This window comes from Puma concolor, chromosome D1, assembly GCF_028749965.1.
Source record: "Puma concolor isolate L17-30 chromosome D1, mPumCon1.1.hap2, whole genome shotgun sequence".
NCBI lineage: Eukaryota > Metazoa > Chordata > Mammalia > Carnivora > Felidae > Puma > Puma concolor.
In genome coordinates this window covers 88736787-88754205 of record NC_141676.1, presented here as the reverse complement: position 1 = coordinate 88754205, position 17419 = coordinate 88736787, and the positions used below count along the sequence as shown (strand labels likewise).

General features: G+C 41.3%; 1 protein-coding gene and 1 non-coding gene across 2 annotated transcripts in view; both read left to right on the top strand.

Moving 5' to 3' along the window:
* Positions 1-17419, top strand: part of NTM (neurotrimin) — a 949272-nt gene that overhangs the window by 14614 nt on the left and 917239 nt on the right. The gene's annotated exons all lie outside the window — the stretch shown is intronic.
* On the top strand, positions 334-460 carry LOC112866238 (U6atac minor spliceosomal RNA). The gene has a single exon (XR_003224093.1). It is a non-coding gene; the product is annotated as a U6atac minor spliceosomal RNA (small nuclear RNA).

Below are 17419 nucleotides of genomic sequence, written 5' to 3'. Positions count from 1 at the left end.
CCAGCCCTTTCTGTGGCTTGGATCTATTGTACATGGTTTTGACCTTCTGTCTAAGATGGCAGCATCTGTGTGCCAGGCAGTGGGATGAAAGAGGAGAGGAAGAAGAGACAGAATGCTCTAGTGTACTATCTCCCAAAGAAGGTTCCTTCCTGGAAGCCCTCACATGGCACTCTCCATTTCATGCCTTTGGACAGAACTTGGTTACACTACTTCTTTCAGATGCAAGGGAGTGTGGGAAATGCATCATCCACTTTGGATGACCACATGCCCAGGCAAATTCAGGGGCTTATTATCATGGCAGGAGGGGAGGATGGATGTTAAGAGACAATTAGCATTTTGTATGACAGGAGGGAATGTTAGATCTCCCCCCAAGAAGGATGGAAGAAGACTTTGGGCCCATACAACACACATGTGGTTAAGATATCACCACCTACTTTGTGGCATCTAACCATGAATTTTCAACATTTCTACTCATTAGAGAAATGCGAATCAAAATCACAATGAAATACTACTTTACACCCATTAGGATGGCTATTGTTTAAAACATTTAAAAAGAGAAGTAAAGAAATGTTGGTGATGATATGGACAAATTGAACTGGAACCCCTGTGCATTGCTGGTGGGCAAGTAAAGTGGTGCAACTATAGTGACAAACAGTTTGGTGGTTCCTCAAAAAGTTAAAAATGGAATTATTGTATGATCTAGTAATTCCACTTCTAGGTATATAGAAATTTTCAAACAAAAATTTGAAAGAAGGGACTCATATTTGTACAGCCATCCTCATAGCAGCATTATTCACAATAGGCAAAAAGTGGAAGCAACCCATCAGTGGATGAATGGATCCATCAGTGGATCCATCAGTGGATGGATAGATCAACAAAATACAATGTATATGTACAGTCAAGTGTTCTCCAGCCTTAATGAAATTAATGAATGAAATTCTGACATGTGCTACAACATGGATGAATCTTGAAAACAGTGTGAAAGAAATCAGACACAAAAGGGTAAATATTGTATGAGTCCACTTATATGAGGTACTTATGAAAGACAAATTCATAGATACAGAAACTAAAAGTTTCCAGTGGCTGAGGGGAGGAAAGAATGGGGAGTTATTATCCGATGGGTAAAGGTTCTGTTTGGGATGATGAAGTTGGGGAGATGGATGGTAATGATGGCTGCACAACACTGTGAATGTATTAATGCCACTGCATTGTGCATTTCAAATGTTTAAAATGGTTTCTTTTATGTTGCATATAACTTACTCAGATAAAGAAAAATGCAAAAAGAGGGAGAATCAGCTGTCCTTGTGCAGTAAGGATACAGCCAAACTTCTCAGCTTGGCTGCAGGAAGTTGGAGGAGTCTGCATTCAATGACTTTGATTTTCTCTGAGCATAAATCGGCCAAGAGGTGTGTTTGCACACACGTGTGTACATGTTCACATACATGTCCATAAATCTGTATGTTGTGTTTTCCAGAAAGCAGAAAAGGACAAAAACAGTGACCTGTGTAATGGGCAAAACCCTCCTATGTAATAACCCTCCTTTCCTCATGGCTTTCTCTCCTCCCTGATTTTCAGATACAATATGATCAACTCCTACCCTATTTTTCCATTTCTGTTTATGGTTCTGGTCCTGCCATGTAGGAGATGGTAGCAGACCATCTCTCAAACATGGGCTCATCTCCAACTCCTTTCTTGAGTTAACCCTGAAAGGAATTACAGAGTTTTACATTTACAGCTTGCAGAGCATAACCACATAAATTATATTTCTTGATCTGTACATTAGTCAGAATATTCTTTCTCAACTGAGCTCTATCATCAACTCTGACCTTTGATATTGAGTTTCTCCCAGAGCCTTTATTTTCCTCATCCATAAAATAGGATATTTAAACTTCCTTGGAATGTAGTTTCCATGTTTTCACTGAATTATGTTTGTGAAACCTGGTACTCAATACTTATCAGAAAAGTAGAAGCCAACATTTTTATGGGGTTTTTGAGCAGCTCATTTACTGGGGACTTCAATTCCCTCTCAGTCCCCCTCACCATGTCCCCCACACACACCCCCACCACCACCACCTGGACCACTCTTTCTCCTATAAGCACTCACCAGTTCAGTTCAGGTAGGCCTCTGGATGACCTGTATCTGTCCCTCCTCTCCTGCCTGTCTGCCCTATCTCTGTTCAGGCTTTGTCTCTTGCTTTTGCTCCACTGACCCCAGACACTGACCCTGGACACTAATGCCCCACCACAGCACAGTGCCTTTGCACACACTGCAAATATCTTTCCTGTAGGATTAGCCCAGTGCAACACTGTACTAACTTGTTTTAATATTGAGGGTGATGGAATAAACAAGACCAGGAAAAGAATTTAAAAGGCTGAAAAGGAGGACAGAGTTGTGATACCCACTCTACTACTGTATCATTTCTATACTGAGCCTTCATGTGGACCACTCATTAGTTTCCTTGTTACTAGTCTGCCCAAGGAAAAGAAGGAGTTTATTTCTATATAATGTCCTTAGAGTTGTGGCAGTTCAAGTGTAGTCCCTGAATCAGAAAGTCTGGAGCTTTCTGGAACATAGCTATGTGCATTTTAATAAGCCCTTTAGGTGATTGATGCTAAATTTGGAGAACCACTGACTTAGAGAAGTAGTGAACACAGATGCAGGGAGCTCTGACTAGAAAGGTCAGTGGTGGGGGCTGGGGGTGGAGAGGATAGTCACCTCTCTGTCCTTATATGAGGGATCTCAGTTTCTTTTGAATATAACCACCTTAGGAAAAGAAAAAACATCAGGGCAGAGCAAGCTTGGTGGTATGTAAGCAATGAAAATATATAAAACAAATAATTGAATATTACCTTTTGCTAGGATTGCCAGATTTAGCAAATAAAAATCCAGACACTCAATAAATTTGAATTCCAGATAAGCAACATTTTTTTTTATTATCACAGCATATACTTATACTAAAAAATTATTTGCTGTTGATCTGAATTTCAAAGTTAAACAGGCATCTTGCATTTATTCTGTTTTTATCTGGTCCTTTACCTTTTGTCCATTGAGTACTAGCTATGTAAGGGAAATAGCCTGATCAGAATTAGGTGTTTAAAAGGTGGAAGTTTTAGTAGTCTGTTTATTTACTTTTTAATGAAGAGGAATATGATTTGGCTGGGAAGAAAAAGAATGGCTGTTCTTCCTGGATCATTGGATTGTTTGTAAAATCTACATCTGAAAAGAGGGAGGGAGGGAGGGGGAAAGAGAGGGAGCGAGACAGAGAGTGATAAAATAGAGAAAGAAACAAGATGGTGGTTGAAAGTGGCTCACATGCCAGAAAGTTCCTACCTCTTGAAGTAAGGAAAAGAGCACTTATATAAGGGCTAGACCCTGAATCCACCTTCCCCACAAAAGAAGTGCGGAGCAAGCTTCAGGAAGATGGAGCTCCCTCCCTGGGGGCGCTGTCTCCTGGGCAGGTTTACTACACCGCTTACCTGTCCCAGGTGACAGAACACTGCCTCAGAGGTGGGGCTGTGGTGCTGTGACTGGCGAATGAGTGACAGAGTCCCTAACAAGATGCAGCCGAGGGAGCGCCTTGCTGACAGAACAATTTGCTGGTGCCCAGAATATCTGTCCAGCCCCGGCAAAGCGGCAGGCTCGGCGTCAGGAGAAATTTCAGGATTTATCTTTCGCCTTGGTGTCAGGTTTTCTGAGAGCCGGCATACTTCCCACGGTGCTTTTCCAGACCTGCAGCCTTGACATGCTATCTGCGGAGGCTCCAGAGCCCCAGGAATTACATGTAAAACTATTCCATTTTTTCCCCTCTCCTGATCCGCTTGTGTTTATGTAAATGACTGGAAAAGCAGTTTTTGGCTTATTTCCGAAGCTTAAGGGCTTCGTGAGAAGCCTATTATTGAAAAATCAGAAACTGAAAAGCAACTTCTTAGACAATGAATTAGCAGCTCAATGACTGTGTGCAATGCCAAGTGTACTGTAACTGGCTGCATTGCAAATAGGATCTCCCCTGGGATTCAGTAATCAAACATGTGGCAACAGGTTGTCTGTTTCAACAGAGAGTGAGTAATCAAAAGAGATTTGCTGTTAATCCAAATATAACAGAGAAGTATCCAAGAGAAGGGCCCAGAGAAGGAGAAACTAGAAGGGTGAGGGTAGACCAGAGCTTTGGGACCTGGAATCCTACGTGCAACGGAGAGAACTTTGTGGGAGACGAAGGGGATCCATCTGAGCACTTGAGGCACTGGCCATGGCTACAAATTGCAGCAAGCCAGAAAATAAACCTCAGCACTAGCCTCCCCTGCCTGGCCAGTGATGTAGACCTGGGGAATAAATTAACTAGCCTTCAGTGGTTTGCTTCAGAATTTGTACTCTTATACTGGTTTGAGGGGTGGGGGTGAGTCAGGGGTGGGGAAGGACTTGTCTATCTGGAAGGCACTGGTTAGAAGGTGGTGCTTCACTGCTTCCTGAGACAGTTAAGTTTATATGCCTACCTCTGTGTCTCAAAATGTGGTCCCAGACCAGATGCATTAATATCACCTGGGAATTTAGCAGGAATGCAGATTCTCACATCCCACCTCAGGGCCCCACTCCAGGCCTATAGACCTTTAGAAAGTCTGAAATGAGGCTCAGCAGTCTGTGTATTAAGAAGCCCTCCTGGTGATTCTGATGCTCATTAACATTTGACAACCACTGGCCAGTCTGATCACCTGGATGCTATAAGTGCCAGGTAATACTCAGGATTCTTAAGTGGGCTCCTATGTGAGTGCACCCCCGGCTGGATCCAGATCCCTGAGCAATTTTGTGCTGACCTGCTCTGTCCTGTTCTCCTCACAGGGCTATGGGGTTACAAGGAAAGAAATTTAACATTTATTAAACATGTACTAGTACTCAGTGCCAGGCACTGGTAAATGTTTTATGTGTGATATTTTATTTAATCCTTTCTACAACCTTGTGAGCTAGGTGTTGTAGATATTTTATTGCTGAGAAAATTTTGGCTCAGAAAGATCAACTTTCCCAGATCTGGATGTTTCCTAAGCCTATATTCTTTGCCCTATCCCACCCAGCATCTCTGACACACGTGCCCTCTGCCCCCAGAATGCCTTGGGTACCGCCTACACAAAGCAACTGCCAGCCTGGCAGGGCCCCAGTTCTATATTTCTCTCCCTCCCCCACCCCACCCGACTCCTTGCCTCATGTTAATTTCCCACCTGAGTACTGAGCACTTTATAAATAGCAAATCTAAAATGAATTTTCTACCAGCGATCATTAGCTCCCTTGACATCCATTAAACATTCTCGCAAGCAGAGTGAAGTGACAAAAGGGATTGATTTTTACAGTATGCTTAATAGGGAAAAAGAAAGAAAGGTGTTGACAAGTCCTCTTTTTTTTCTGTCCTGATATCACGAGGAATTTGAAATCAGTCAAATGACTTTTATTTGAAAAAAAAAAAAAGGCTAGGATTGGGGGCGGAGGGAGAGAGGGTGGGGAGAGGGAAGCAGCTTCCTGAGTACCCTGCTCAGCCCATTTCTGTATCTGTGACAGGTAAACATGAAGTTAGTTATCTAGTGCCAGCCACCAAGATGAATATGTCAGATTTAATGCTTCAAAATATATAGGGCCCAAGCCAGGGAGGGCTGAGGGGCTGGGGGAAGAAAGCAAGCGATATTAGGGGAGAGGGAAAATAGCCAATCTTCTGCTGAAACTGTTGGAAGAATAAATGTGTTGATGCAATAGTTGAAGTCAGAGAAAGCTGGCATATGAGGCACTGTAGCTGAAAATTTAACTTTGATTTCAATTTTCATATTTGTCAGCAATAATTATATTCACAAAATGTTTTGCCACTGTTCTAAAATACTAATAAGTAGAGGCCTTTGTAGTGTGGTTAATGGAGTCTTTTTTTCCTAGTGGTCTAGAAAAATTCCATTAAAGCGAAAAGTCATACTATATTACATCGCTTCAACATACATGGACTCTGCTGCTGCAGTAATGCCCTTCCTAAGACTGGAGCCCTCTGTTTAACCACAGAGCCCCTAAGCTAGTGAGGCAGTTTGGGCTTCAGACACCTCAGCTGTCTACCATTCTGAACTTCACAGACCTTCCTGGGTCATGGGGGAAGCCAGCAAGCCAGCGAGAGACAAAGGGAGAAGCCAATTCAATAAAACATTCCTGTCGGAAGGATGAGCCTTCATAAGCATTACCTCCTGGAGCAGGTTGAAGAGAAGACAGGAGAACATGATGGTCTGGTGGGCACCTGGCCCTGGCTGGGAGGCATGGCTCCTGCCCAGAGAGAGGACATCCATTCCTTGTCCATCACCAAACTGGACTCCCTCTTAGGGCCTTAACGCTGAAGTCCACCCAGTAATAGAACCTACATGTTCTTCCTCTCAGTCCCCAAACTGTTCTGGAAAGGAAAAGCTGAACTCTCTGGAGATAGGGTTTGATTAAAAGATCCAAATTCTATTATTTTTGAGCAACTTTTCCCTGGGGTATTGAAGCCTCTCTGTTGTCCCAGGGAATCTCCTGCAGGCCAGTGTCAGGGGGAGGAGTTAGGTGTATAATATACTGCCACCCCCTGAGAGTGGTGCTTGAAGAAGGGCCAGGAGCATCCTCCCTCCATCCTACCTTGCTTTCACCATGGCTCCCCTGCAGTCTGGGATTATCATTCAGATGGGCTGGCATCTCTCTCTGGAACTCTCTTTCTTAAGCAGACTGCTGCTGCAGACAGCTGCCTGGTAGCTCATCTTTTGGAATCCAGCGAATGTAAGAATTCTGCCATGATGTTCTTAATTTTCCTGTCCTAAGTTCTGAAGAGAAACCCAGAGCTGTCTGTTCTGAGTTGCCCATACCAACAGAAAAACAGGGAGCCAATGGACCTATGTGATTTCCTTCCTCTCCCTCCAACACCCGCCTTCACATTACATTGTGCTCCGCATGTCCTAGTAGTAGAGTGACGTGGAATTGACTAGTCTTAAATTTATTTCCTAAGCCTTAAAGGGAAATGAGAGAGGAATGTGATGAAGGGCAGGAAGCCAGGACAGGATTAACAAGGCAGTCTGGATAATGGACAACTTGCAGAAGTCACTCCTGGCAAAGGAGAGTGTGCATCCATCCCATGAATGCAGGGAAGCTCCCTTCCTCTGCTACTTCTGCTCTGCTTTTTAGGGCTTTGCCCCCACTGGGCTACTTCCTCCCACGTGAACCTCTCCTCTCCTAGTAGACTGAAAACATGAGCCTCTGCTCCTTCCCCAAAGTGCAAAGACCTTCCTCTGGCCCAGGCCTCTCTCTCTTCCCCTCCTTCCTTCCCTCTCAGCCCACCAATCCCTGCTTCGCTGCCGCCTGGCTTTTCCCTTGTGGCATGTGCCAGATCTTATCCCTATGCAGCACTTCAGGATGAAAGAAGGAGGGGATATTAAATCCACCAGTGATACGCTTGGCAATTGGGAGAGGCTTTTGTTGTGTCATTTCCTACCTCCTTCAGCCTATTAAGCAAACAAAAGTGCTTGTGGAATGAGAAATGTAAATGGCCAAAGCAAGCCGATTAATCCTAGATGTACAATTCCATTAATAAGGCCGCTTTTTAATAGGCGGCTCCGGCAGCAGCAGCGGGCAGGCCAGGAATTGATGTATTCTCTGTAATTGTATTGCAACTAATAGGATATGAAGGAAATTGTACCAGAGAAGCAGGTCTTTCAACACCATTTTCCAATCAGCTAAAATCACGACTTGCAGCCGAAAGCCTTGAAAAGTAATGACACACAAAACATATAACATCATCCAGGAGTATCTGTTACTCCAAATCTTGGTTTGGGAGGGTTCTTTCTTTCATTCTTTCTCCCAGACCTCTCTGTGTCCCTCTCCACCACATCTCCATCTTCATGTCTTCGCCAGAGATAGGGACCAAAACCAGAAGAGTCTTGTCACCGGTAGATGGGAAAGGGGAGCGCTCAGGGACAATAAATAGCTCAACCCCAGTTCCAGCTCTCACCTGACACAGGCCATGGGCACAGGCTGAGACACTGATGTACTCAGACCTGCTTTAGGTTCTGACAATGGATAAAGCAGACCCCAAATCCATCCTTGCCCTCATGATGCTTGCAGTCTATTGAGTCAGCAAAATTTGTGCTGAGTCCTTGCTGTATAACCTGTAAGGCACTTGGCACTTTGGTTCCCTGCGACCATCCCAGGAAGAAGGGAAAACGCCTCTGCCCTGGGTGTCTGAGCTATGGGCAGCAGAGGGAGCCAGGGCCCCCTTCCAGCACCTCTCACTCCCCCTGCCTGCCCCGCCTGGTCACTGGGTCTCTCTCCTGCCCATTTGTATGCGGACTCTGACCCTCCTTTGGTCACAGGCTGGAGAGTAAATATAAAAAGAAAAGGCAAAGCACATTTCAGTGGAAATCCCCAAGGAAACTGATGTGATTGCTGTACAGAAATGGTTCCAATAAGGGCAGAAAGGAATATTGCTTTTATAGCTTTTGGGACATAAAACATTTAGAAAATGTGATTGACTGGCAGGGTCTAATTTATCATTTATCTCATTCCCTCTGCTCTCTCCTCCTCCCCACAACACACAGGCAGACACTTACAGGCAAACTTTTTCCCCCTCTTTGCTTTCCTTTCTTCTTCTCTCTCAGAGACTTGGATTTATCATCATTCTGTTAAGCAGGAGAACTCCTGTGGCTATTTATAATTAATGCTCAGAAACCTGCCAATCCATTTAATGACACTAGCAGGTCATGGCCCCCTTATAGCTCTCCATTAATCATCATTAGAACAGCTCTGAGTTTTTACATTCTTTTTAAATGTTAATTCACCTCTGTAATGCTCCTTTTAGTTAAAACTGTAAAGAGGCAAGTGGCTGGTACCTAGTTGCTGCCCGCCAGGGGAAAGGCATGGTGGAGTTGATAAAGCCTGGCTGATTTCCTCTGTTCTTTTGTCCTCCACCCCCTATCCCCACCACCAGATGTCAACCCAGTTTGTTCTTTGGTTGCCTGTATTTATCTTTAAAAAAAAAAAACGCCTAGTGGCTTAAAGTTCCAGGCAGATACACACACTCTGACAATCTTTGGACTCTCAGGGCCAAGGCAGCAACCTGTGCAGAGTTGCTGACCAGGTGTCATGACATGATTTTGCTCCTAAAGGTGATGGACCTTAAAGAAATCCAGAGGTAAGACAAGCCGAGAACTACCCATGTGATTTTTCAAACACTCAAGAATATGCTCCAAATGAGCACACTGAAAGAGGTCATGTAAGGAATTCTTTCCCTGAGTCAAGAGAGCTCACCTCTTGGCTCATTGCTGCCACAGTAGGCTGAGAGATATGGGCAAAGCATTTAACTTCCCTCCTCATCTACAAAATGGAGTCACACAGGCTTCCAGTTATGGAGCGAATATTTCATAGGGACAGGAATAGAGCCAAGGGTCCTGTAATTGTGTTGTGTAGCGACAGATGATAGCCCCACTTGTGGTGAGCAGAGCAGAACGTATAGAATTGTGGAATCGCCATATTGTACACCTGAAGGTAATGGAGCATTGTGCCAACTACACTTCAATAAAAACAAAATACATAAATAAATAATATTTTCAAAATGAGGCCAACATCTGTCCTACCCAATGGAATCTGTAAAGATTAAATGGAGTTGCAATTAAACTTTTACAACTAATAACATCGATGCAAGGTGTCATCATTGATATTATTTCTTGCCTTTATCTGCCACTTTGCATACATATCTGGACCTCCTGTGAAAGCAATGCCCTGTCATCATTCATACTCACAAGGACATAAATAGTTCCCAATCTCCACACTGTTGTATTCATATCATATTTATAAAGCCAGAAATATGTATTTTGAATCATCAAAACATATGGAGTAGAAAGTATGTTAAGTAAAGAGGTGTCTGGGTGGCTCAGTCAGTTAAGCGTCTGACTCTTGGTTTCAGATCAGTTCATGACCTTGCAGTTTGTGAGTTTGAGCCCCACTGTTCACTGGCAATGCGGGGCCTGCTTGGGATTTTCTCTCTCTCTCTGCCCCTCCCCACTCACGCTGTTTCTGTCTCTCTCAAAATCAAAAATCAATAAATAAACTTGAAAAAAATGTGTGTTAAGTTGTGAATGAGGGAATCTAAATTCAAGTATCAACTCTGTTGCTTATTAACTGTGCAACTCTGAGCAAATTACATCACTTCTCTGAGCCTCACTTCTCTTACCTTTGGATTTCATATTTTTAAGCCTCCTTGATTTAGTACATCTTGTGATTTTAATGTTTGCCCCATGAGTCTGTTCAAAGGGCCATGCTAGTGACCCAGACCTACCTGAGGCAAGCTGGTTCATTCAACCAGCTGAGCTCTCAAATTCTTGTCTTGTCAAGTTAACATGCCCTAGAGCTTAGAACTCTAACAAAAGCAAACACAAATAGATGAGGAAAATAGAAAAGGTACATTTAATGCATTTTTACTAACCACATGATTTCTCTCAGTACCACCCATTTTGTACTAAGCATTTGGAATTATGGATTTGAACTTATTTTCAAGGCTATCTCAAATCCACACGTTCAACTGAGATGACTCCTCAGGGCCTACCAGGAAACATACACCTCATAGGTTGTATCGTGTATTCCTTTTTGATAGTTTTCCAAAGTGTGTTGAGCCTCATTTTGTAGATAAGTAAACTGAGACTTAAAGAGGTAGAGTGCCTAGTCTGAGATTTATGTACATTGCAGGGTCACAGGTCAAACCCAGATCTCTTAAATTTAATTCCAGGTGAGGTTTTTTGTTTGTTTGTTTGTTTTTTAGTATCTATCTTGTTTTGCCCATCCCCTCAGCTCCTATGAGTCAGGATGAGGTGATATACCATCTTGGATGAATTAAAGACATTTTCTCTGCTGTTCCTGTTCTGGAATGGATTGTAACTAGTGACCTAGGATTTGGGCTAAAAATCAACCTTCTTGGGTTGATTCCACATTGTGCTTACATTCACATTGGAGTTGCAACGTATAAATGAACTTCAATAGTTTTTTTGTTTGTTTGTTTTGTTTTGTTTCATTTTTTAAACAGGAAAGCACACCAGCCACCCCCTTTCATTTTTAGTCTTGCTACCTGTGCTTCCTTTTTCCCCTGTCCCCATTCCTTACAGGGACAGCCATACCTCTCTTCCCCCTTCCCTGCAAAGCGTCACTGACACTCTAAGCAGACACCAGTCCCCAAGCAGGGCTTTGGCCATCTGTTCTGCCCATCACTTGAGAATGCAATAAAACCTGCTTGACAATTATGTCAGCACAAAGGGCAGAGAGGCCTGCATGGCAAAAAGCTGTGTAAAATTCATTCTTCCAAAGGTTGCGTCAAGAATATTCCAACCAAAAAGAGTTTTAACAGCAAGTGGGATATTGTGTCATCTGCCTTTTTCTCATTTCACTACTTTGCTTCTGTAATGGATTTGTGTTAGTTCTTGCTTGGTATGAGCTAATAATAATCAGGCATTATAATTGTGTGATGTCGTATGCGTTTGGAAGGGCTTCCACAAATCTATTACATCTTTGAATCTTCAGGACTGCAGCTGAATTTTAGAAATGAAGGGGCCTCAAGAAACATTTACCCCTAACTTTCTCAGCTGATTATTATTGATGTATTTTGTTTAGTTTAAATAATGTATTCTTATTAAATATAATTTGGACACTATACAAAAGTAGCTTTAAAAGATTTAAAGTCACTCACGCACAATTTCATTTAATGTATTTCTTCCAATTTTTTCCTTATTCTCTGCCATGGTTTTTATTATATAGTTATAATCATATCATTTATATCTCATTTTTTCTTTTAAGAATAGATCAGAAGCAATTTTCCATGTCGTTACATAGTATTAGTGAACATAATTTTAATTGGTTTCATTACATTACATCAAGTAGATGTACAATACCATTACCCTATGTTTGGACATTTATGTTGTTCTAATTTTTGGCTGTTATAAATAATGTTTTAGTGAACATCATCATGAATATAGCCTCGTTCCAGTTTTATGATTGTTTCCTTAGACCAGATCACTAGAAATCCTATTACCACCAATTCTCTTCTTTTACTTAGAGGAAACTGAGGCATACAGAAGTGAAGTGACTCCATAGAGAAGTGAAGTGACCCATGGTGGGTTAAAGAGCAGTACTCTGACCAGAAGTCAAATATTTTCTCTCCTTTTTTTTTAATATATCTTCCATTACATGATGGTCTTCAGTATTTCTAAATAAAAGGGCTTGAAAAATGTGTTCAGTATCCACACTGAAGTAATTTGACTTTTAGTAGGCTATAATTGAGAAGAAACACAGGAAAAAACCTATCATAAATTATATAGCATTTGTAAACAATGCATACGAAATTAAATACAGCAGTGTCCATATGCATTCAGAAATAATATGAGTGGTAGATGTTGGGAAATATCTATTCCATCTGCTGATGGATCCTATGCTTCTTTTTCTTTAATTTTTTAATTTTATTTTTTATATGAAATTTATTGTCAAATTGGTTTCCATACAACACCCAGTGCTCATCCCAACAGGTGCCCTCCTCAATGCCCATCACCCACTTTCCTTCCCTCCCACCCCCCATCAACCCTCAGTTTATTCTTAGTTTTTAAGAGTCTCTTATGGTTTGGCTTCCTCCCTAACTTTGTTTTTCCTTCCCCTCCCCCATGGTCTTAAGTGAGAATCCTATGCTTCTTTTAAAACTCTTGTCTCCCTCTTCACACCCCACCCCACTGTACTTTAAAAATAAAGCACCCTTAGTTTTCTACCATTACAAGCTAGAACCTCTGGGAACCACAGTTTTCTCCCTCTGGATCTTTCCTGCCCCTTTAATTTAAAGGGATCTCTAAGTGGCAGAAGAGACATGGAGTGACTATTCTAAATATTGAAAGCTGCAACAAGCCTGCAGTAAGTTTTATGTAAAGACTTAAAGGCTTTACAACCTGAAAGAATAGTCTCTTATAATAACAATGGTTTAAATTCACTGATTGCCCACTAGGTACCAGGTATTATCTTAATTGCTATGTATGTATTATTTATGATAATTTTTATCATATTTCTATGAAGTGGGTGCTACATTTATCATAATTTTACATATGAGAAGACTGAGGTTCAATTCACACAGAAGTTAGTATTAGGTTGGGATTCAAGCCTTGGAAACATAGCCACCAAGCCTATCTCTCACCTATGCAAACACCAGTGTCTTCCTGATATTTGAAAAAAAGTGATGAGGCAAGTTATGCTCCTCATATATTCAGCTCTTTTTCTTATCCTAGCCACTCATTCAGAACCCAGCTATGGGGTGAGGGAAAATGTAGGACCCTCGGGACTCTCCTTTTTACCATCTGGCTCTCCAGAATCACTGAGATGGCTGTTCCTGCTACATAGAAATGGATGGGTGGTTATCCAAGCAGAAACCTCTTTTGACCATGGGCTCTGTGTTCTGGTATGATTAAGAAGTCAATAGTCTTGATCATGATTACAGTATTAAATTGAACCATAGTCCATATTCAACCATTTTGATGTCTGAAAACATCATTTTCATAAAGCTTCTCCTAGTACACATATGGGACGTGCTTGCCTTAATAGAGCTCATCATCAGTTGGTAGCACATTGCAATAAAGGGAGAAATGTGGATATATAATTATCATGCCTGTCCCCACCACCAGTGCAGGCAAGCTGCAAAGGGACCCAACAAACTTAGAGTATTGTAGGATAAGAAAGCTATAATGAATAGATGATTAGGATATCACCTGTCCCTTTTCTTCAATCTTTCTTCAGGTCCCCTCAGGTTTACCAGCTACCCTGAAGCTGTTGCAAATCAGTTTCTGTTTCTACTAGCTTTCATGAGGATTCATGTTGGGGTACTTATCTCTTTATGCTAAAGACCATATGCCTTTTCTGAAGTATAAGACACCAGAGGAGCTCCTTCCAGATGTACAATCTTTATCCTTAGACATTGTCTCTGTTCTTAAATCTTGCAGTGTCAATCAAATCATAGGATTTAGAATACGAGAGGCCTTGGTTTGAATCCTGATTCTACCATTATTATGTAACCTTGAACAACTTGTTTATTCTCTCTCAGCTTTGGTTTTGCCAACTATGAGATGATCTTGATGATTAAATGCTTGAATATATATAAAAGTATTTGTGCATTTTGGACACAGAACACATCTTGCTCATCCTTTTTTTCTGAACCTGGTGACCTGGGATGGACACCAGAGAAGGAAGTCTGAGATTATCTGTTCCCAGAAAAACTCTATGTGCTGAACTATAAGTTGGCTCCAAAGTTCTGAGTGCAGATATGTTTATGTGACTGATGGACCACAGCATTTAAAATAAGACATATTTTAGCAAATCTAGGACATGTGTTCTTCATTATTTAATTCGTCTCCCTTGAGCTTGGAGTAAAACCAGTTTTCTGCTTCCTTTCTTTGGGTCTAGCCCTGGGCCTTTTAAGTTTCTGAAGTCTGATATTGAACTTCCTTAACAACTAGTCCCCTCTCCCATACAGAAGTAGGGGGAAAAAAAGTGAGGCACATATAGAGATAGACAGGAGCTTAGAGACAGAGAAAAGAAATGGGAAGTGGCAGGGACAGAAGGAGAGATTGACAGGATAGATAGATGATAGATATGTAGATAGATAGATAGATAGATAGATAGATAGGTAGATAGGTAGGTAGATAGATAGACATTACAACCTTAAAATCCCAAAGGCCAAAAAATATTTAGTGATCAGACTGGAAAAACCTTTAATTAAAAAACAAAATCTTATAGGCCTAATAAATCTTCAAAGGCCACACAAAGAATAAACTCCCTGATCGTGTTCCTACCAAAGCGCCAAAACCCATCAAGATATCTGTAGCATTTGATAAAGCATGTTCACCACAGTCTTTTGCTCAGGGAAGACTATTGGGATGTCTCTTTCAATTGTTTCCTTTGGTTAAAACATGGGTTTTGAGAACAAGTAGACAAGGGTTCAAATACCTGATGTACCCTCTGCTGGCTGTAAGTTATTTAACCTTATTTAGTAAGCTATAATTTTGTTTTTGTGGTGGTATAAAGATAAATGAAATAATGTATGACAGTGCTTGATATTAGTAGGTATTGAATACATAGAGACACTGCATTTTATTTTATTTTTTTATTTTTTTAATCTTTATTTTATTTGAGAGAGAGAGAGAGAGAATGAGAGAGAGAGAGAGAGAGAGAGAGAGAGAGAAAGAGAGAGAGAAAGCAGGGGAGGGACAAAGAGAGAGGAAGACACATAATCTGAAGCAGGCTCCAGTGTCTGAGCTGTCAGCACAGAGCTCGATGCGGGCTTGAACTCACAAGCTGTGAGATCATGACCTGAGCCAAAGTCAGACGCCCAACGAGTGAGCCACCCAGGAGTCCCAGACACTGTATTTTAATTTCTGATGTTTTCATGGGTCAGTAGCAGCTACTTCCTTCTCCATTTGCCATTTGATGTCCTAGTGCTCACCAGTGTCTCTCTTCTGTAAGCATATTGGACATGTAGACAAGATACTCTAAGTGGGGCAATTAGTAGAAATGGTAAACTGAAAGAATTTCCTTCATAAATATTTTATCATCAAAATCTTCATCATCCCATAATTATCTTCATCATCACTTGAGTATGGTCATATTAATCTATATCTATATCTATATGTTAATTTAACTAAGAATTTCACCAAAAGAGGGACTAAACTGTGACTGATGGCCACTGCTTGGTCTCTTATTTGCAGATGGAGGAGAGAGATGTTAACTGTGCTTTTCTCAGTATCAAAGACTTGGCAGAAGTCATCTTGCTACTGTGGAATAGTGTGCCCTGTGAGCTGAGAGTCCTTCTCAGATGGTTTCTGGACTTAGTGCCAACTTTGGAAAGGCAGCTGGCAGGAATTGGGTAAAGGATCTTCATTGATTTGTATGGATGGGAGAATTTGGCCTCACAGAGTTCTAAAAATATTAAATTCCAAAAATAATATTATGGATGCAACACCATGAAAATTGAATGTCATATCATAATTACAATGATAAAAATATTGGATCCACATTTACCAATTCTGTGATCTCTGTTACGTTACTCAGTTCCATACACAGAACATCTCCAGGATTCAGTACATTACATTGAGGTATTCAGAGGAGAATGATCAATGGACACAATTTATTCTCTCACCAAAGAAAGACAACTAGGTTATGGAGAAAACAGAACCAAATTTTGGAGAATTCTACTTGACCAGTGGCCAAATGGATTTTGGTAGACGAGATCTCCTGAGAAAGGTCAAGAAGTGAGAAACTAAGAGATAAAAGGGAGATACATGAATACCCTTACATGACGGGCCCCATTCACACAGACCAACAAATGAATAGAGTCAATCTAGATATAACTGTCTGCCTATAGAAGATGGAAAGATTTTCTGAAACAAACAAGATTTGAATTTAAGCCTGCAAAAAAAAAAATGCTAGTTATCTGAAAGTAATCATTAACCCGAAGCATATAATCCATGGTAAAAAAATATAGACATAATGGGATATCTTCTGGTGATACTGGTACTATTGGACCTTTATTAGGACCCTTATTCAAGTTTTATGGCATCTGCTCTAGTACCCCAGAGGAACTCAGTGGAAATGATCAAAGGGTCATATCATAGGACCTATGGGGACTGTCACAGGGAAAAGGGTTGTTCAGCAGGATAACGAAATTTAAAGGGTGACTTAATACAAGTTCACAATTAAAATAAAGAATACTCCATCTGGATGACAAGCAGCTGCTCCTCATTAGGCTTTGGGGACTAGAGAAGGTGAAACCTAATTTAATTGCAGTAAGAAAAGCTTAGATGGCAAAAAGAAAAAGCCAACCAACCTATTCACACTTTTTCCAGACTCTGGGACCTTTAGGCCTCCTGGACTATCATCACTCTGAGAAGAGACACTGTTTGCTTATATGTTGATCTTGGATAGACTCACCTCCTTCCTTCTGGAGGTTGTCTCTGTCTCTTCTGTATAAAACAATGAGACCTTCCATTGCTCACCAAAGTCAGTCTCCCTGCTTGTCTCAAAGGTTATAGCACATTCCCTAAAACATGCACCCCACACTTTTTTACTCCTCTCCTGAGTTCACTTGACTCCTTCCTTACAGATACTTTGGCCTCATAAGCACTCCTTTGCAAACACCCTCAACTCTCTGGTTGCCTTTCTTTCTGATGTATTTCCCTGGAAGAACCTCAAGCCTAGTTCAGACCACCCATCTACTTTCTCTGATACTGGACTTGTGAAGCTAGACTTTGCTGGGAAAGAACAATGTGATCAGATGCCATTTTAAATCTAAATGACTTCCCAATCCTACTGTGCCTTCCTGGGAGGTTTGCTTTTCTTTCCTCAGAAATCTGATTTGTACTTTCTCCCTTCTCCTCAACA